General features: G+C 34.9%; 1 protein-coding gene across 5 annotated transcripts in view; it reads left to right on the top strand.

The window, feature by feature from the left end:
• The window catches only part of PIK3C2G (phosphatidylinositol-4-phosphate 3-kinase catalytic subunit type 2 gamma), a 354340-nt gene that overhangs the window by 162454 nt on the left and 170242 nt on the right, over positions 1 to 21644 (top strand). The gene's annotated exons all lie outside the window — the stretch shown is intronic.

Raw genomic sequence — 21644 nt, 5'->3', positions numbered from 1 at the left:
TAATTAGTAGAAAAAAGTCTAACTTTTGAGTATGTTTTACTGCTTCGAGGAATGTTACCCATATTGACACCATTCTTCCCATGAAAATAACTCAAGCATTTCATAGGAAAGTAGAGGTACAAGAAACTATCAACCACCAGTGTTTATTCTGATGTTCATTTTTATTTTAAATACCTAATATAAAAAGCAGAACATTTTCCTCTACTATGTCAGTATAGTGAGGCATCACACACATGACCAGCACTGGGCCAGTCACTGAATAGACTCTTATATCAAGCTCTAAATGAAGTCTTACGCTCCTCAGGTTTTCAATCAGCTGCTACCTAGCTAGGGGAAGTTAAGTAGATACACTTGGTGGTCTTCTGCTCTCATAGTAAAACTAGAACTCAGTCAAACTCAGTGGTTATTTCCTTTAAAACTTCACTTATTTTTTGTGCTTTTCACTTTTTTTGACATGTGTTTATGAAAATTAAAGCATGTTAAAAAGTGACATGACCTGATAATGATCTTGATTTAAATATTTGAACCAAAATATAATATGTATATAAAATATAATTCAAAAAGATATCTTTAAAAAGTAGAATAAAATATTAAGGACTTCTCTACTAGAGTAATGATTGTTGTAATACATGTGCCCCCAAAGTAAGTCCTTCATTTGCTAAAGTAGCATGAAAATTGGAGTCATTTGAAAGGCAACAGTGAATGCAAACAAAGTTGTAAATCAGTGTCATACTTGGAAGTTCACAATAAATTTAATTATGTCACTCTTTCCAAAGAATTGCGAGGAAGGTCTGTCTCTGTATAATTCTCACCCTAACGAAGAAAAGAAAGACAAAAAACAAAGCCCATTTCACCTCTCACTGATTCAAAAAGAGAGTAATATAGAAGGAATAGACAAGAAGATAAATTACAAATGAAATGTTTGTTCTTGAGTGCTTAATTTGTAAGAATATGGGAAGAGGAAAATGAAAACAAGGAGCGAGATTTTAAAATCCCTACATCCTTTTAAACCTTAAATTTAAAAAGTATCAGGAAAGATATCCTAAGCATGAAATAATATTAATCATATTTAAAACATGGCCTGGAGTTTAAAAAAATACCTTGCACCTAGCATCAAGCTTAGGGAATATTTGTATATAGAATGTTTTAGTTAAAATGTTAAAGATGCAGCTCAGACCCTCCATGATACACTTAAACAAATAAATCCATACAATTTAATGATTTTATTTTTCACTTGGATGAGCTCTCACTTCCTCAGATTCAGCATGTTCAACATGGAACTCAACATCTTGCCCTGCTCACCCAGGGCTTAGATCTTCCCTGTTCCTCACTAACATGTCCAATTGTTTACCAAGCCCTGTAACTCCATATCTATCACATAGCTCTATCACCTGACCTAAGATGAGCATTTCTCTGTTTAAGGTAAAGATTTTAAAATATATGTTGGTTTTGTTTTTTAATTAGAGAATCAGTATGCTATAGGATCTGTTGTAAATTGCGCAGCAATGCTGCCATCTTTCATACTCTTAAGTCTGACTGAATAAGCCCTGAGAGAGAACCAGTCTGAATCAAAATCTGTGTGGTGGGGAACCATTTTATAACATGGATCCTTTATAAATTGTTACTTAAGTCACATGTTACAAAAATCTGAAAGTGTTCCCTTCAAAGTATAGGGAAAGCCTGAGGTGAAGCTCCCATTTTCAAACTCTAAGTGCAGCAATTTTGTTTCTATACAGTACTAATACTAATTTTTGCTAGTATGGTGCATGGTGTTTGAAAATATTCAATAAATTATTATTGAATGAATGAATGGGATTAACTTGCCTGGGTCCAGCTGTGCACATGCAGACTTGTGACAGAAGGGGGCAGAAGAGGGCTGCTTGAGCAGTCAGTCAGACTTGATGTCCAAACCAGAGCTGGCAAGGAAGCCTAGGGCAATTTCAGGGGATTGATGCCTATCACTAGTAAAGTCAAGACTGGATTGAAGGGAGAGTGTGAGCGGAAGTCACGAATTAGGGCTCAAAGAACAAGTTGTTTCAGCAGTGTCTGCTGGTCCTGAATGACTTAAGACAATGGTATTTCTAGCACCACAAGGGGTTCCCAAGACAGCAATGGCATTGAAGGATCAAATCCTATGAGCTTTAATCTGCCACTCATAAAATTGAGATGATGCAAAATCGCCCATTCATTTTCTAAACACTCAGTCCTAAACTTTTCTCCTCTAGAATTTTGGGGTAATTTCTCAAAGGAGGAAATACTCTAAATAAAGCAAAATAATGTGGACATGTTGCATCATGTGATTTGAAGTCACACATGTCCCTCTCACCCCTTCTCCTAAATATATCACACCTGATACCTGAAATTTTATCATTAGTGAGTCATTCCTTTAGGTTAAGTATTGTTCCCTCCCAGAAGTTTTCTTCTAATGTGTAGGTATATATGTGTATATATGTTCAGATCATAGTGCTTGTGATGAATTAGGTTAGCATTTGTTCATTTATGTGACAAACATTGAGATACTAGACACCGTTGAACTATTAAGGATAAAACAGAACAGTCCTTGCCTAGACAAGCTCACAGGCTATGTGGTGGGAAGAAACTAGAAGGAGAGAACTGACAACAAATTCTGTCCACCTTACAGTAATCCATCCAAAATGTAACGACAAAGTAGAGAGACAGGGCTGGCCATCAAGTAAATAAAAAAGCCTAAACGTGCACTCCCATTCTGTCAGAGTTAAATATCGATACAGGCATACAAATGTATACACAAAGGAGGTAAGTGCTCTCTACTTTGGTATCTGAAACACTCCCTGAAGAAAGAGTAAAGAGGTACTTTACGGAGTTATCACAGTGTAATAGAGCATGCATAATACAGAATCAATAGAAGGTTTTAAAGCCTCAGTCCTTTACCTACTAGAATCATTACATTACTACTAATTCACCTTTTACTTTTACAATGTAATGAATAATAAATTATTGCTTTACTTTTTTTTATAAGGTAGAGATATGGCTTGCTGTCGTTTAATATTGATCTCTTATAATCGTCTTTCATGTATTGTTCTCAGAAAAGTATACACAGGATAAAATCTCTCCAATAAAGCAATTTGCTAAGCTAACAATAGCTATTCTTTACCTCAACCAACCTGAAAAAAAGTGATGGATATTTTTAAGAAAGTTTACGTTTTATGTTATAATCTGTAAAATGCATTAGCATAATTTTCTAGTTAAGGCACAATAAAGGAACAGCTGGGTTTTTTTTCTGTTTTATTTCTATTTTATGTTAAGTCTTACATAGTTCTTTAAATAAAAAGATTTTAAAAACAATGTAATTTTAAATTAATTATCTTATATCATTTGTGTTATTATTATTATTATTTTAATGTTTATTATTGAGAGAGAGAGAGAGAGCACAAACGGGGGAGGGACAGAGAATGAAAGGGAGACACAGAATCTGAAACAGGCTCCAGGCTCTGAGCTATTGGCACAGAGCCCGATGCGGTGTTTGAACTCTGGAACGGCGAGATCATGATGTAAGCCGAAGTCGGACACTGAACCAACTGAGCCACCAGGTGCCCCATTTGTTATTTTTTTTTTTAATTAAATACATATGAAAATAGAATTTTAGAATCTTAAACAAAGTTCTATCTCAAATGAATACAATAGCCAGGAATAAAGGTCAACCTTAAATTTATCCATAGTTTAAATTATTTCCCCTTCAAATTCTTCTATTTTGTTTTTTTTAAAAAGTCAAGAGCTATAAAAATGAACATTTTGTGCATACATACTGACCTCAAATGTTGTAACTTAGACCAGATCTGGCCTTTGGGAACTGAACTTTCTAATCCACTCTCCAACAATTTTCAGTAGAATAGACACTGCCATTGTATCACTGCTTCCTTAGATAGTAATCTGGTGTCCCTATAATAATATCAGTCTTCCTCTGTCATTGTTAATGCTAAAGATTTGGGGTAAGTCCTTGAAAAACAACACTATGCTGCTTAATTTTCACTGTTTCCCAATCAGACTGCAGCCTTAATTTAGCTAACAAAATATATGGTCAACAAAAAGGCATTCTGTTTAGTAATTGTCTTTGTCTTTTAATAATATTTGAATTTGGCTTCCAAAATAAATAGACTAATAAATATTCATAGAGTTATAGGATTTGGGAGTCGAATGGAGCCTTAGAAATCAACTGCTATAGCACTTTTTTTTTACCCAGTAAAGGATTTCAACAAGTGATTTTTCCAATTACAATCATCTAGCTAGCTAAAGAATTGAGATTAAAATATCTTTTTTTTTTAATTTTTTTTTCAACGTTTATTTATTTTTGGGACAGAGAGAGACAGAGCATGAACGGGGGAGGGGCAGAGTGAGAGGGAGACACAGAATCAGAAACAGGCTCCAGGCTCTGAGCCATCAGCCCAGAGCCTGACGCGGGGCTTGAACTCACAGACCGTGAGATCGTGACCTGGCTGAAGTCGGACGCTTAACCGACTGCGCCACCCAGGCGCCCCTAAAATATCTTTTTTTTAATGACATCTAATACCCAATTCAGGTCTCTTGACAATTCAATATCTACTTCTAAAGAAAGTACAACTCAAAGAATTCATAAAATGTTTGTTTGTCTTTCTATCCATAATTAGGTACTCATTAAAATACTAAAGTAGTGGCTTTTCCTTAACTTTAAAGCAAAACTGAAAAGAAAACAATATAGTAAATTGAGATCTCTATATCTAATACTCAGAAGTTTTACATATGAGCATGACTCACAAGTACTATCAATTATAATATTAATTAATAAGTGTGTGTAGTAAGCTCCAAAAACACTGTATACTTGAAGGAGTTTTGAAGGAAACTGTAGGTTTTTCCCAGAATTTTTCTTATGTGGTTCCTGATTCATACCTAAAACATTAAATCTGTTCTCTTAGTTTTACTATGAAGCCATGAGTGATAAGAAAACAATTTCTGAGTAATTTTCTTAGTCTCAGTTTGTACTTATTGTTTAATACATACTATATAAAAGCAAGACTTTATATTATAAAAAACCAAGACTCAGTTTTTTCAAAAACACTATTTACTTAAGCAACCAGCAATATGCTAATGCAATTCAAATCATCCCATTTCATCAAGTTAAATGAGTTAGAAAATAAATTCCCATGCTCCAGTCCAGAACTTGGCAATAATAAAATGTAAGTAAAATTCATCTTTAGTTTCCTTCTAAGTAAAAAACCCAGTAAGCAATTAGACATAGAAGCCTAAAAAGCAGGAGAAAGATCTGGACTGGTAACAGAATGGGAATGTAGTAGCACATTGATAGTACTTGCCGGGCTTCCATCTTATGGTTCAGTTGTCCCCCGAGTTTGGAGTTCTCACTCAGATTCCCTGTACCTATATCCAGAGTTTTTTAAAAAGAGAGAAAACCAGAGCATCATATCAAAAGTATTTTCAAGTGCCAGGTCTAGAGGCATGCCACTTTTGCCTACATTTCATAGGCCAAAATCAGTAACAAGGCTCTAACTACATGCAAGAGAATATAAGAACGTGGACCAAGTATCTAGCTATGTACAGAAGCAAAATGCTGCTTGATCTGGTAAACCCACAGCATTGTCTGCCATGGAGGTGAAAAAATGTGGATGACTCAAGAAATTTGGCCATCAAGAAATTTGGCCAAGAGAAAGAGGACATGGAAGGAAAACCAGTATGCACCCTCATATATATTAATTGGCTTTCTTTTCAAAAACTAAGATTAATCTCAACAGACAAAAAAGACTATTGCCTAACTACCTGATTAAGAATCACCATTTTGGCAGACATCCTCTAAAAATGTCTTTTGTCCAACAATTCTGTATTTCCAAGTTGACTTAACATATGGGTATATTTTTAAACCATTTTATCTAGATAGATCATTATTAAGTTTTTTATGTAGCTATGCTGGGTAACTGGTGTCTCAGCCCAAGAGGTCCAAAACTGAATTAAATATCCCTATGCTCCCTTTCTTTTTCAATCCTTGCCCACGCTGTGTCCAAACCTCGTTTTTTATATTCAGTATCCTGGTTAACAGCCACTACCAAGATATCCAACACAGAAAAATTATCCACTCACCTTCCTCATTTAATTAGTCCTTAAGACCTAACTCTTGCTTCTCCTAACAATGTCTTAAATTTGTCTCTTTTTCATTTCTATGCCTAGCACCTTAGCTCAAGCCTTTTTACCAAGCTCAAGTCCAGTATTACCTACTTGGACTATTGCAAGTAGAAGGCCTTCTAATTTTTGTTTGTTTTTTTCCTCCTCCCCCTCCTTCCCCCCCACCTCCTCCTCTTCCTCCTCCTCCTCCTCCCCTTCTCCTTCTTCTCCTTCTCTCTCCTCCTCCTCCTCCCCTCCTCCTCCCTCTCCTCCTGTTCTTACTTATCTCCAGCCCATCCATACTCCACATGGCTCTTGGTATAATCTCTATGTAATACAATTTGATCCAGAACTCATAAAGTAGGGTATCGTTCCAGGGTAACACACAGATAGCTAGCTAATTCTGTAATTCCAATTAAATATGACCTTGAAATACATTTTCATAATTTCTACTCTGCCTACTCTCCACCCCCATTTTGTATGGCTTTCTACATCCAAACATAGACTTCTCTATTCCCAAGTTGTTACTCAAATTTTCAGAGATCTTTCATGCCTTGATTGCTTTATACATGGCATTTCTCTCTTCTTGAAATGCAGTTGTCCTGTTGTTACACAGAGTCCTTTAGGACTCAGCTCAACTTTTTATCCTCTTTGAGGATGTCTCAGCCCTTGTACCCACTACCGATATAGTTCTTAGCATATTATATATTTTGCTTACTTCACCATTTACCTTTTCTTTAAAATATTTTGGGCTGCAAGTAACAGAAAATGCTGATTTAACTGGCTTTAACAATATGAAAAATTAATTATCTCATATAACAAGAAGTTCATTAGTTGAGTGGTTCCAGAGTTTTTTATTGCAGCAGCTAACCAATTTTATCATAAACCCAGTTTCTTTGCATATTTTTGTTTCTCATTTCCAATGTGTTTACTTGTTTTTAGTCCAGATCATGGTTACAAGGAGACTGCCACAGGTGACACCATGTAGCAAAAGAAAAGGGGCCAATTCTTCCTCAATAAAAAAAATTTTCTTATAAACTTCATAGCAGAGTTGAGTTCCTTTAAGATTTGCCAGAATTGGGTCACATGTTATCCTGAGCCAATCACCTGATTAGATGGCAAGCAGGTAAACTGACTTAATTGGTTTAGAATATTTATAATATACCTCTAAACTCATCATCTTCCCTGAAGATTTTGATATGTGAACAAAATCTGATTCTTTTTCAGTTATGAAGGGAAGACTAGGTTTCGTTTAGATAAAACCCTATGTTCTCTTTCTGGATTGTGAGACCCTACCTTAATCATCCATCCTTAACAGCAAACATTGCACATAGCATATGTAATTGGTATTTAATAAACACTGTTGAATGAATTTAAAAATTATTATGCCACATACATTTATACTGCCTACAGGTTAACTTTTCTTGACTACTGTACTTAAAACAGCATATAATTATGTCATATTACACTAAATGAGTCATATTATAGTAAAATCATATTATATTAAATGTATAAGTTGACCATTGGTACTCTAATAATCACTTTTGCTCTTTTTAAAAAAAATGAACTTCCCTAGCTCTCTGTAATTGGGGGAAGTTGAGTTACATGACTTACAGATAAATATGATCCTTTGGAATAAGAGTTTTTGAAGAGCTATCACATGTTAACCAATGATTGGGTCTACAGTGTGAAGTGCTTTATATTGACTTAACTATGCTGTTTCTTGAAACCCTGATTAAAAATAAAAAGTTATACCTAGTGATTTGATAAGAAGTGTTTTATGGGGAAATCTTTAGTAAAAAGCCACTTACTATCTTTTTAAAATATAATTTTCGGGGCGCCTGGGTGGCGCAGTCGGTTAAGCGTCTGGCTTCAGCCAGGTCACGATCTCGCGGTCCGTGAGTTCGAGCCCCGCGTCAGGCTCTGGGCTGATGGCTCGGAGCCTGGAGCCTGTTTCCGATTCTGTGTCTCCCTCTCTCTCTGCCCCTCCCCCATTCATGCTCTGTCTCTCTCTGTCCCAAAAATAAATAAACGTTGAAAAAAAAATTAAAAAATATATATATAATTTTCTATGTTGAGACTGTATGAGTTTTGGGGAATTACAGAGCAGTTTCTGCTTTTTGCTGGTTCCTATCCTATTTTGGTTGGTTGGTTAGTTGCTTTTTTTTTTTTTTTTTTTTTTGGACTGGGAAGATTGATAGTTTTTTGCTGTTGTTTTGTTTGTATCAGCTGGTGGGTAAGTCCTTTATTTTCAGGCTCTGTTTTATTTTCTATGTTCATCAAAAGATCATTCTTTGGAAAGGTTGAATGGAGGTTTTTCTTGCTTTTCTTTTAACTCGATTTTCTATTTCATTTGTATTGTTGTTGTTACAAGAGAAAGACAATTACTTTGCTTTTCCTTGTCTAAAGAACTTCACATGTATTGCTTTTAGTGCAACAAAATCCAGACTTGGATATTTTAATCAAATATTTGTCACGTTTAATAACTTAGAATTCTTGCTTTTGTTTTGACATGTATGATTTATTTTTGACCAGTGACAAGTGAACAGCTTGCACAAATAATGCTCGTCTTTGCTAGAATGTGCCTGAAACACTAACCACTCTTGACAGATATGTCACATAATTATATGTTGCTTAGGTCTAGTCATCTGAAATTGTTAAAAGGAGGAACCTTAATGTACATGTCACTTTCTTTTTAAATTGGGCACTGTGTACTTATGTTTCCTAAGGTGGTATGAATGTCATTAATTTACCAAAATGGTGGGACTTTTATTATTTTATTCCAAGTAAAATTTACTATCACTTTTAGAGAGGATGCTGCTCAATAAACTGCTAACATAAATTGATTGATGATTCCGAAATCTCACAACACTTAATCTACAGCTTCAGTAACTAAATGTTGTGAGGGTAATTTGAACAGATGCAAGAAAGTGCATGAGTATATTGAGGAAAGAGAGAGTTTTATGTTAGTCATCTACTCTTTCATTCATCTATTCTCTGATTCATCTATTTCATTCATCTACTATTTCATTCATCTATTCTCTCATTGAGTTCCTATTATATACATAATTTATGGCTCTTTTGTGAAAGAGATAGAAAATATAAGCAAATGCTAATAAACATGGTTTAAGCAATGTGTTTTTTTTAAGCTTCCTAGCTATTTTAGGCAATTACCACAGATATTAGAGTCTATTTTTCAACTCTGCTGTCTCAACAAGTTAATTTTAAACATTACATTCAGTGATTTTCAAATCCTCTTTGATTTATAAATCCAAGTTCAGCATATTCTTTCACAATTATTTGTTCTTGGAAATAGTTGTGTTAATTGTCCAGGGAACCCCTTTCCAGGACCAAGGACCTTCAGGAATTGAATTGAGGATAAGATAGTGACTTAGATAATCTTTAGAATATTTTACTGTTCTTTCTATGCTATAAAGACCAGAATACTAAAGTTTATCAACTCTAATGTGGCTGTGACTTATAAAGTATCACTAAGAATTCTAACCATCTAACTCTGTGTCTTCAGTGTTCCTATCATGACAGGTAGAAATAATGTAGTTAGTGCTAGATACTATGCTAGTCACTTTTTCATATTATTTCACCGATTCTCAACACCTCCAACATGTCCATCTTTCAGAGGAATAAATTAGTACTTAAAGAGGCTAAGTGTACAATGCTATTAAGTAGAATAGCCAAATTTGTCCCTGTGCCCTATATACTATGACCTTCCACCTGCTTAAATATAATGAAGGGTATATCAAAAAACAATAAAAAGGAGAATGCTTTTGGCAGGGGGAGAAACATACTTGAGTAGAAATTCCAACTCAGGTGTCTATTAGCTGTATAGCCTTAGAAAAATTACTTAACCTTCTGATCTTTTTAATAATCTGTAAAAGAACTGTAATTATGCCTAACAGAGTTATTGTTAACTTAAACTGAGATCATGTTTATCAAGATCTTTAATATATATTTGGTATATCCAAAGGATATATATTTTTAATCAATTAGAAAGCATAAGAAGTATCCGAAAATCCCAGTTCCCAAAGTCGTATCACAAATTAATAATTACATAGAACTTAGATCTTGGATTCTTGACATTTGACTCCTCATTCCTACCACTGTTCTTTCTTTGTTTTGTTCCAATTCAAATTTAAAATTAAAGTTTAATAATAGAATCTGAGGGGCTCCTGGGTGGCGCAGTCGGTTAAGCGTCCGACTTCAGCCAGGTCACGATCTCGCGGTCCGGGAGTTCGAGCCCCGCCGTCAGGCTCTGGGCTGATGGCTCAGAGCCTGGAGCCTGTTTCCGATTCTGTGTCTCCCTCTCTCTCTGCCCCTCGCCCGTTCATGCTCTGTCTCTCTCTGTCCCAAAAATAAATAAACGTTGAAAAAAAATTAAAAAAAAAAAAAATAATAGAATCTGAAATGGGTGGAAGTGGGAGCAGAAAAGTCACTGTATAAACTAGTTGAGCAAAGTATCATGAAACATTCTAAGTGTCAGAAAAGGTTGAAAATATGTGCATTTAGTTTCAGAGAAATTTGACAAAGGAATCTAGCAACATTCACAGATTGCCTGTTGATACATGTTTTTACATTTCAACAGCCACCTTCTGTCTCACTCACATCACTCACTTGTCTGCTAGCACAATTCAGAAGAAGAAAATCTGTGTAAAAATTTTCATTAGTTCTTTAGTTATTTTAAAGGATTATGGCTATGAACTACAAATGCAAAATTGTACTCATGCAAGAAGTTGGGAACTTAAAAGGCAAAGAACTTAAAGAACCCCTTTGGGGACCACACATTTTGTAGTATGCTTCAAGTAAAAAATATTCTTATTGAAAAAAAATAACTTTAATTGAGGGTACTCATTTAAAATAAAGCATATCAGAAGGGAAGTGGGTAGGGGAAAAGTGAAGTAGGTGAAGGGGATTAAGAGTACACTTATGATGAGCACTGAGTATGATGTATAGAACTGTTGAATCACCATATTGCACACCTGTAACTAATAGAATAATGCATGTTAACTATACTGGAATTGAAATTTAAAAAAAAAAAAACCTTATTACAGATAGATAGATAAATAAATAAATAAATAAATAAGCAAGCAAACAAACTCCTTACCCCAGAAGAGAATGGATCTTGTGTTGCTAAACCTACCACACTAGGAAAGCATTGTAGACCATCTAAGGTAAATAGAAACTCACTGAAACATCTCATGAACCAGGACAGAATTCATAATTCGTGATTGGTGGCTATCTTGGATTTTTCCATTATTAAGCTAGATTTTTAAACTTTGAATGATGTATCCCTTTGGTATAAAATACTTGTAATAAACCTTATTACTGAGCTTATGAATACAGTGAGATAATTTTTTCTTTAGGTATAATGATAAACCTGCCTTTTATACAAGTTTCACTTCCAAGGTCACACCTGGAAATTCCTGCCCATCTGACAATTTGTTAATGACAAATGATGATTGTATAGTTCTCCTTTCTCTTTCCTTTACCCAGGATATGTAGAGATGGTTATCTTCAAGAAGTCATTTGTTGTTTCTGTATATATATTATATTTAGGCCCAATTGGTGTTCCAACCTCTGGATAGCACTGTACCCACCAGTTTTGGTGTTTTGTGTTGAGGCAACTAGTGATGCCAGCTATGGGATCTGGTTCTGGTTAATTGACCTAAAATTCCTGAATCTCTTTTCCTCATGAATGAGGAAATGGAATAAAATACTTACCAAAATACCTACCATGAGACCTGACACCTATAGCTACTCAGTACATATACATTGAATAAATCAATAATTGGAAGAATTGAAATTTTTCTGAGAGTGAAGTGACATAAAATTATGCAATATGCCTTGTGCAGTTCCTAGTTTTAACAGATGTTTCTCCTTCTGTTTTCTCTCTTTATCTTTCTTCTTTTTATTTTTTAATCAAATGATGGCACTTTATTTGTTGGAGTATAGTTTAAGAATGTTTTAATTAGCACTCCCCAACTTAAGTAACTTATCAGATAAGTGGGCATAAATCTATAATTCTGTGATCGAATTCATGTACATTTCATCTAAGTGTAAATGGAAAAACCATGTAAGTGGGAAAAGTTCTGGGACACACTTCTAGTATTTCTCACCATCCCACATCTTGCCACCATTCTGGACAGTTTCATTTCTAAATGGAAGGATGATTCAGCTAAAAAAATGCCTCAAGAGCACTTTACATCCTATTTTACCAATAAATTTTAGCTCCTTCACACTTCAAAAACTACTTTCCATGGCTTCATATTAAATCTTTTCATCACTAGGAATGGCTCTTCATTTGAAGTTTCAAACTCAGAAATATAATCTATTAGCCCTTTCACATTTTTACTTTATTGTACATGCATGCTCAATCTAGAGCTCAATGCCAATGGAAACTCCACTCCTGATGTCTGCCTGTTGTTCAGGCTCATCCAACTACTCATACTCTGGCTTACTTTCCTAGCAAGTTTCCTAACTATTCATTTATGTATCTTAACTAATTTCTTCCATCTCCCTCTATATCTACCAAATCACTTATAAAATCTCATGAGTCTGTACTCTCCATCTCCACTAAACCCTTAGCTCAGAACATCATGATTTCCTGATTAATACTACTATTGTTTATTATTTCATCTGCCCAATTCAATGATTCTGCAGTGCTCATAAGATCAAGATCAAATTCATTAGTCTTATTCTATAAAATATCCAATGGAATAAACTTTATTTTATTATCAGTGTCAGAAAAACTTGTGTTTCTCCAAAGCAACCAGTTTGTTTTTAATATATGAAAATGTTGGCTTTCTTAACTCACAGAATAATAGTTTACAGTTTAGAATCTACTTCACTGTGCCTAAATGCAAACTCTGGTACTATTATTTATTAGGTGTCTGACTTTTGCAAAGTGCTTAGCTTTTATAAGACCGGTTTTCTCAGGCATTAAAATGAGGATAATAATAACATTTATTTTTAGAAGATTGTTGTGAGAATTAATGTAATGTGTAAGATTTGGGACCGTAGAGTTACATAGCCAAGTGACTCAGAGAATCCAACCAGGTGTCAGGCTTACACCTGCAAGTTGTGATCCTATCTCAGAGGAAGAGTTTACTCATTCAACAAAAATTATTAAGTACATTCCATGTTGTGGTCTTCAAGGATATAGCAAGGGATAAAACAAAAATCCCTATCCTTCCTTGTATAGCTTTTAAGAGAAATAAGATATAAGATGTTGATAAAAGCTATGGAGAAAAATGAAACAATTAGGAAATATGATAAATATGAGGGATGGGGAGGTGCAATTTTAAGATAGAAGACCAAGGAAAGTCCTCATTAAAAAGGTGGCATTTGGGAAAAGACCTCAGTGAGGTCCATCTGAATGGATGGTTAGGTATCTAAGAAAGAGATTATGAGGAAGAGGAAATAGCATATTCAAAGGCATTGAAGTGTGTATTTAGGGTGTTAGAGAGAAACCAATGTAGCTTTCTGAGGCTACAATGAAGTCAGTATAGCTGAATTAACCTGAGCAAGGGGTAAAATAATAGGAAATGAAGTCAGAGGGGAAAGGGAGAAACGGGAGGACAGGTTATGTAAAAATTTCTATGCCGTTATTAGAATTTTGGGCTTTAATTTAAGTAAGATGGGAAGTCATTAGAGAGTTCTGGGAAGGTAAAAGTCATGATTTGGTTTATGTTTTAATAGAACCACTCTGGCTGCTGTGTTGAGGATCAACTGAAGAAGAACAATGGCAGGAACGAGATAACCAGTTAGGAAGCTAATGGAATAATCCAGCTAAAATGTTATAGTAGCTCAGGGCAGCGTATGGTAGCAGAAGGAGTGAAAAATCATTAAATTCTGGGTTTATCCATAAAAGTAAAGTGAATGGAATTTTCTGATGGATTGCTGAGGGGCATAAGAGAAGCAATTAAATGATGATACCAAGACTGATGCCCAAACAATTGAAAGAATAGATTTTCAGGAGGGCATGTTTCTAGAGGTGGGAAAAAGATACCAAAAGATCAGTTTGGATCTATGAAAATCTGGAACAACTACTACTGAACATCTTTATTTGGACTACAGAATAAAAAGGAAGGAATTATCATACCAACACAAAATGAAGCTTAAAAGCGTAAGAGTAGGTGATATCATAGAAGAATGAGAACAGACAGAAAGAAAAAAAGTCCAAGTATTGGAGTAAAGCCAACATTTAAAAGCCAAAGAGATAAGGCAGAAACAGAAAATAAGACTAAAAACAAGCAGTCAGAGATCTAAAAGATGAACCAAGAAAGTATTGAATCCTAAAAGACTAAAGAAAGGTTAAAAGTAATATGACTAACTTTGTCAAATGCTGCTAATAGGTCATGTAATATTGAGATCTGAGTAGCACCATGAAGATCATTGGAAGTCATTGAAAAAGCAATTTCAGTGGAGTGGAGGTGAAAATCTGGTAGGAATAAACTCAAGAAACAGGGACATGTCAGAGACAGTAACTTTTGGAGTTATGCTGGAAAAGGAAGGATATACGGGGTAGTGGCTGAAGAAGAAAATGGAATCATGACAGAAGTTTTGTTTTGTTTTTTGTTTTTTGTTTGTTGGTTGGTTTGTTTAGGATGGGAGAAATAACAGCTTTTTTGTACGTTGGTGGAAAAAAATAGAGAGGGTAACATTGATAAGACCAAAGAAAATAGGAAAATTTCTCATGCAAAGGTGTTGAGTAATGATAGGATTAGGTTCTATGGCAAAAGAGGATTGGCACAGAGTCCAGGAATAGTAACAGGAAGAAATGAAAAATAGACGGGAATAGGTAAGTGGAGAGACCTCATGGTAATTGCTTGTGTAGTAAAGGAAACAAAATCATCTTCTAAACAGGGCAGAAGGTGTTGGGAGTTTGAGGACAGTGGACTCACTTGAAATTACTGCTTATAAAGTTAAAGTAGGGCCAACTAGAAAGATGTGTGCTTTTCCTCTTGCTCAAAAAATAGGTGGAGAGTTGGATTTAACCAGGATTGTTGTTTACCATAGCATATCCTGAAACAAGGGAGGCAAGAGAACTGAAGATACTTGCAAAGGATAGTCAATATAATGATTTATAATTTATGGTGATAAACCATGAAACTTGTGTAAGGACAAAAGTGAGGACATAAGTTGGGAGGAGAGTTAAAAGAACTGATGAATTACAGAGATCTGCATAGACAAAAAGATTTTAAGCATTAGGATTACTAGAAGCAGTGAACTAGAAAAATAGGAGGTGGTGGGTGGAGAATGAGATGCCTGAAATTGAAATGAAAGAGAATTTGCAAACACTGATAATAATGAGGTCAAGTATATAACATGAGTTTGACTGATATTAAAGATGACATCATCAAAAAAAGAGATGAAGGAATTGAGAGTCCAGGAAACTGAGAAACTCATCTCATGGGTAATGAAATCACCAAAAATTGTGATGTAAATGATGTTGGAGAGAGTGACAAGTGACCCTGTTAACTAAAATCTTCAAGTAATTAGGGCAAGAATTTATGTGAATCAGAATTTCTCTTAAGTTCAGTGGTTATGGAGCCAGAAGGAAAGTCCTTTAAATATTTTAAGATCCAGAGAAAAGTAAAACTTATTTAAGTGACACAGCAGCATGCAGACAGATAAGGAGCTGGGAGGTCAGGAATGAGGGGATATAGCAGAATGTCAGTGTCAGGCTGGAAAATTATGTAAATTCTAATGTGAATCTAAGGAACATGGGTTGAAAGATTCCCACAGTTGGAAGCTGTTGACCTAGAAATTACAAAGTAGGTCTCAACTGGTCAGCATCCTACCCAGGAATCCAATCTGGTGCTTAGAAAACTTAATCAAAGCCAAGAAAGCAACACAAAAATTGCTTAGAAAGGTCGTTCCAAGATTGTTTGGAAGATAGCATGTTTGCTTTTTTAATGACAAAGCGTTTTCATTTTTTATTATAAATATGTTCAAACATTTATGAAAATAGAGAAGATAGTACCATTACCACCTACCCCACTATACACCCATGCTACCACCAAGTTGCAACATTATCAGGATTGGGTACATTTGAGAAGGTATTATTTATTTTTCAGATTTATAATTAGGTGTAGAAATATTTGAGAGAATTAAATTGTAGTAGTTATTACTATATTTGTATGTATGCCACCTTAGTTTTTTTTTTTTAATATTTAAGAGAATCTGGCCTTTAGAATAACAGATTAACCAAGTAATCAAATAGCTTTGTGATTTAGGTTGAAATGGTACTGCATTTATAAGTCATATGAAACAGTTTTGTAAACAGTGCACCATATTATAATATTTACAGTATTATGTAGTAGATATAATAAGAAAATGTTCTCTGTCAAGACAGACCACTGAGTTACTTAAAAAGAAAGTTGCATATACTCAAAATATACTCAACTTATAAATGAAGTTCAAAATGTTTAAGGGTGTTAGGTTTCTAACTCGGAAGACGGTAACTAAAGACCTTCCCTTCCTGAAGGCCATCGCTAAAATTTGGTACATTTATAAATAATATAAGATATATAAGTTAAACTTAAAAACCTTAAGGAAATTTATGTTTTTTTTAATTTGAAAATTAGTAAAGTGACTTAATTTTTCAAGGAAAAATTTTGAAAAATCTTTTCTAGATTCAAAGCTGTTAAAACTACCAGAAGACTTACAGTGTTAAGAACAGTGGCTGGCATATAGTAAACATTCATTAAATGTCATTACTTCCCTTTGGCTGCTTATATACTTGGGGTCAAAAGTTTAGCTGACCTCTAACACAGCCTTGTGGTATGAATTCTAAATACTCACCTGTCTTCCTGGGTCCACCTTTCCTATCTGTACCTTCCCTTTGCATCATTTTTCATATTTAATTTAAATTTTATTTTTCTACATTGTATAAGTAAATACATACATAAATAGAAAACCATATAAGCCCTACACATTTGGTCCTTCCTGTGCTTTTTCATCCTCATTTTCTACTGTTCGCTCAATGCACTCATGGTCACACCATACCAACAAACGTGCTAGTGCATCTTCCTGCTGTCTAAAGATACTAAAGGGGCACCTGGCTGACTCAGTTGGTTAAGCGTCCAACTTCAGCTCAGATCACAATCTCACGGTTCATGAGTTTGAGCCCCACGTCAGGCTCTGTGCTAACAGCTCAGCCCTTGGAACCTGCTTTGGATTCTGTGTCTCCCTGTCTCTCTTCCCCTTCCCCCACCTCTCTGTCTCTCTGTCTCTCTCTCCCATGAATAAACATTTAAAAAATTAAGAAAAATAAAGAGACTAAAATCCTCTTTTCCCCTTTTTTCGTGAAAAACTTCTTGGCATCTCTCAATATCCAGTTTAAATATCTTCTCTAAATCTTCTCCATTCTTGGCTAGAGTCAGTTAAGACTCTCTGGATCGCCAGACTTTTTGTTGATATTGCTTATCAAATTGTTCGGGAATTAATTGTTCAGAATCTGTTCTCCTGACTAAGCTTCTGACTTCCTTAAATTCTCCTATAATGATTTCTTTGAGTTTTTCAAGTCAAGGGTTGGCAAATATAGAATATAATCATTGCTCTTAATAATTGATTTCTATTACTACTCAGCACTAAATGCTATGTATTCTCATATATGTGAGTTGTTTCCCTGTGTCTCAGTTGGTCCTGGACTATCTGGGCTTTAGCATTCAAAGTCTCATGCCGAAGGAGACCCCTTAGTCTTGGGCACAATGGGACTGTTTTCCACCTTACACCACAATCATAAGTAGCATGTATCCAGGGCTTATATTCCTGGTTTCTGGCACTATGTTTAACATTTCATTGAAATTAACTCATTTACTCTGTATGACAGCTCTGCCCCTAGGCACTATTATTATCCCCATTTTACAGATAAGAAAAATGAGACATTAAGGAATGTGCTTAAGGTCATAAAGCTGTTAGTGGAAGAATGAAATTTGGATAGGGCAATCTGACTCCAGAGATCCTACTTTTAACAATTACACTATGTTAGCTTTAACAGTCATGGAAATATTATAAGCATTATGAACAACATTAGAGCACCAATACTTTCATTGTGACTTACAATGTGTGTAGTATGTACCAAGATCATCTGCAATTTGGGTTTTCAGGTAAAATACAAAACATAGTCAAATTTGAATTTCATCTCTAATGTAAGTATATCCTACATAATATTTAGGACACACGCTAAAAATTATTGCTTATCTTAAATTGAAGTTTAACTGGGTGTCCTGTGCATTCATTTGCTAAATCTGGCAACTCTCTGGCTCCCCTTTCTGCAAAGTAAGGATTAGCTTTATGCATTAAAAAAAAAGCCTCTGAAAGGCTACATAACTTGTTCAAGGATAAAAAAACACTTTGCGGGGCACCTGGGTGGCTCAGTCGGTTAAGCGTCCGACTTCGGCTCAGGTCATGATCTTGCAGTCCATGAGTTCGAGCCCCGCGTCGGGCTCTGTGCTGACAGCTCAGAGCCTGGGGCCTGTTTCAGATTCTGTGTCTCCCTCTCTCTCTGACCCTCCCCCGTTCATGCTCTGTCTCTTTCTGTCTCAAAAATAAATAAACGTTAAAAAAATTTTTTTAAAAAAACAAAACACTTCGGGATAGGGTCATAAGCGTCTACCTGATACATCTATTGCAATCAGTCTGTGAATGTTCACTTATCCAATTGCACTACTGTTCTTTTTGTTGAACTGCTGACCTATGTATTAAATAACCACCTATATCTAAGGCTAGAGTTCAAAATTTTTATTTCCTCAAAATGCTTAGTTGACTTCTTCACTCATTTAATTACTCATTTGCAAAAATACTGTATTGGGGCCTATTTATTTTCTATATTCAGTATTTACAGTAAAGGAGTCCAAGATATTTCAATGATATAGCAAAGAACAAACCAGTGAAGCAGATGATAAAAGCAAAATAAAAGTACAAGAACTGTGTACTGAAGACAGAATTATAGGTGCCCAGTGCAGCAAAGCAGACTCTCCTACTTAAACCCCTGATTAAACTGGTCTTTAAGCTTTGTTTTCTTTTAATCTCTTAGTTCTATATATGCATTTTATTATTCAGATGAAGCTATAAAATGTAAAACTTTAAATAAACAACATTTTAATTCAGTAGTGGGACTGAATACCAGTTTCCATTAAGGAGAAAAAAAAATTACCAAGTATCAGCAGCATCTAAGATCCATACTCTATTAGTTTAAAGATACCGGATTGGAATTTGATGTGTATTATGGCACAACATATTTAAATGAAAGCTATATTGAAATGAGTGCTCACTGTTACTTTGTTTCAACTGATAATATTAACCCCCAAAGTATGAGAAGTAACTGTATTCGTGTCACTCAGAAAGATTTAATGATACTCCCTGAATGGGGAGTGCAGGGGACCAATTTAAAAAAATATAAGAAGTATTATTGCCTGTCCTCAAAAAGTTTAAATTTGGGTTAAAAATAAGGAATAAGGCAAAACAGAGACAGAATAAACAGAGAATTCTTTCACAGCAAAAGTGACATTATGATTCTAATAAGAAAATGGATCACTAAATCAAAATCTATAACTACGAAATTCTATTCCTGATCTCTCCCATTCTTTAAGTCTAAAAATTATACAGGCCATCTCTAATTATTTAGACACAAGAAAGATCCAAAGATTTCCTTAATATGGGCTGGAAAAGTTTTTATGGAAAACACTTTTGAGTGTAATGACCTTCTCCTCACCACACAAGAGCTGTTTGTTTACACAGTTGCCACTTGCACAGTCTCAGCTCCTGAAATATTACATAACTATGCAAATATTCACTTCAGGCCTGACTCCTATTCAGAACTCTCATAGGTACTGAATGTATTTCACTTGATAAGCAACAAATATTAGCTTTCTTCTTGCCCATCAGAGAGTACCAAAGCACTATTCTCTTACAAAATGAATACGGAAATGAATCTATGAATATAACATCTCCCATTCCAATAAAATGTATATGATTCTCCAAACAACAGGAGCCATTTTCCCTGTATTACATTATGTTTGACCTTCAATCCCCCTTCCTGGAATGACCTCCTGAGTCATAATCTTCACCAGTTCCATCACTAGTATGAAGTCTAACTTGAACAACTTCAATCTGAAGGATTTCTAACTCTGCCCAAGTCTTAAATGACATTGTCTTTATCAGTCATTTGGTACAGTGATCCCCTCTTATCTGAGGAAAGTATGTTTGTTCCAAGACCCCCAGTGGATGCCTGAAACTGCAGATAGTACCAAACCCTATGTATGCTATGTTTTTTTTCCTTTTCATACATGCCTATGATAGTTAAATTTGTAAATTAGGCACAGTAAGAGATTCACAACAATAACTAATAATAAAATAGAACAATTATAACAATATACTATAAGTTATGTGAATGTGGTCTCTCTGTCTCTCTCAAAATATCTGACTGTACCGTACTCACCCGTCTTTTTGTGATGATGTGACATGATAAAATGCCTGTGTGATGAGATGAAGTGAGGTGAATGATGTTGACGTTGTGACATGCTATTAGGCTACTATTAACCTTCTGACCATACATCAGAAGGAGGGTCATCTGCTTCTGGACTGTGGCTGACCACAAGTAACTGAAACCATGGGAAATGGGAATGCAGATAAGGCGGAACTACTACATTTGTGTTTGTGTAGGCAAGCATCTTATGACTTCTCACGCTTACCTAATACATGTAACAAATGCTCGTCAGTATTTTTATTGAGCCTGCATTGTGGTTTTGATATTTTCTAGCTGTATGTATAATTTAAATTCTCTGAACCTCAGTTTCCATAGTGTAGAATGGGGTCGTGATGACCAGGTTCTGCATACAATAGTCAATCAGTGGTGGTGGTACCATTGCTGCTGCTGAGGACAATGACAAATATGCATCAATATCAACAACAATGACTATTTCCTCTTTCTGTGTGCTGACCTGATTTAATACTGTATCCAACACAATCTGAATGTTTTTATTTGTTGTTTTTATTAAAAATATTTCTCTGAGTCCATTTGTTTCAGCCAAGACCCAAATAATGCATTCAAATTACGTTCTGAGTTTGATATGTTCATGAACACTCTCCAGCACAGTGATGATTTTTTATGATTTTAGTACATTTGTGATAAAAACTAATAATTATCCATAATTAAAATTATGTGGTACTGTCTAAAATGAGACTACCAAAAATTATTAATGAAACAAAATAGAAAGTCCAGAAATATACCCAATTATCTTCAAGAACTTAGATATTTAATAATTTCAAATCATTAGAGGAAATACAGATAATTTAGTAAGTAGTGCTTGGATAACCAACTGGGGGGAAAGCTGGATACATAACTCATACAGTACGTTAAATTCCAAATGTATCAAAGATTTACAAGGAGAGAGGGAGAAATAGACCATAAAAACATTAGAGAAACAAAAGATAGGAGACTATTTTTATAAACAGGAAAAAACTGGGTGGCTCAGTAGGTTAAGCATATGACTTCAACT

The sequence above is a fragment of the Herpailurus yagouaroundi genome, unplaced genomic scaffold (assembly GCF_014898765.1).
Source record: "Herpailurus yagouaroundi ecotype Mexico unplaced genomic scaffold, PumYag 166, whole genome shotgun sequence".
NCBI classification, from domain to species: Eukaryota; Metazoa; Chordata; class Mammalia; order Carnivora; family Felidae; genus Herpailurus; species Herpailurus yagouaroundi.
The sequence above is the reverse complement of the archived record's forward strand: the minus strand, read 5'-3'. Positions and strand labels throughout refer to the sequence as shown.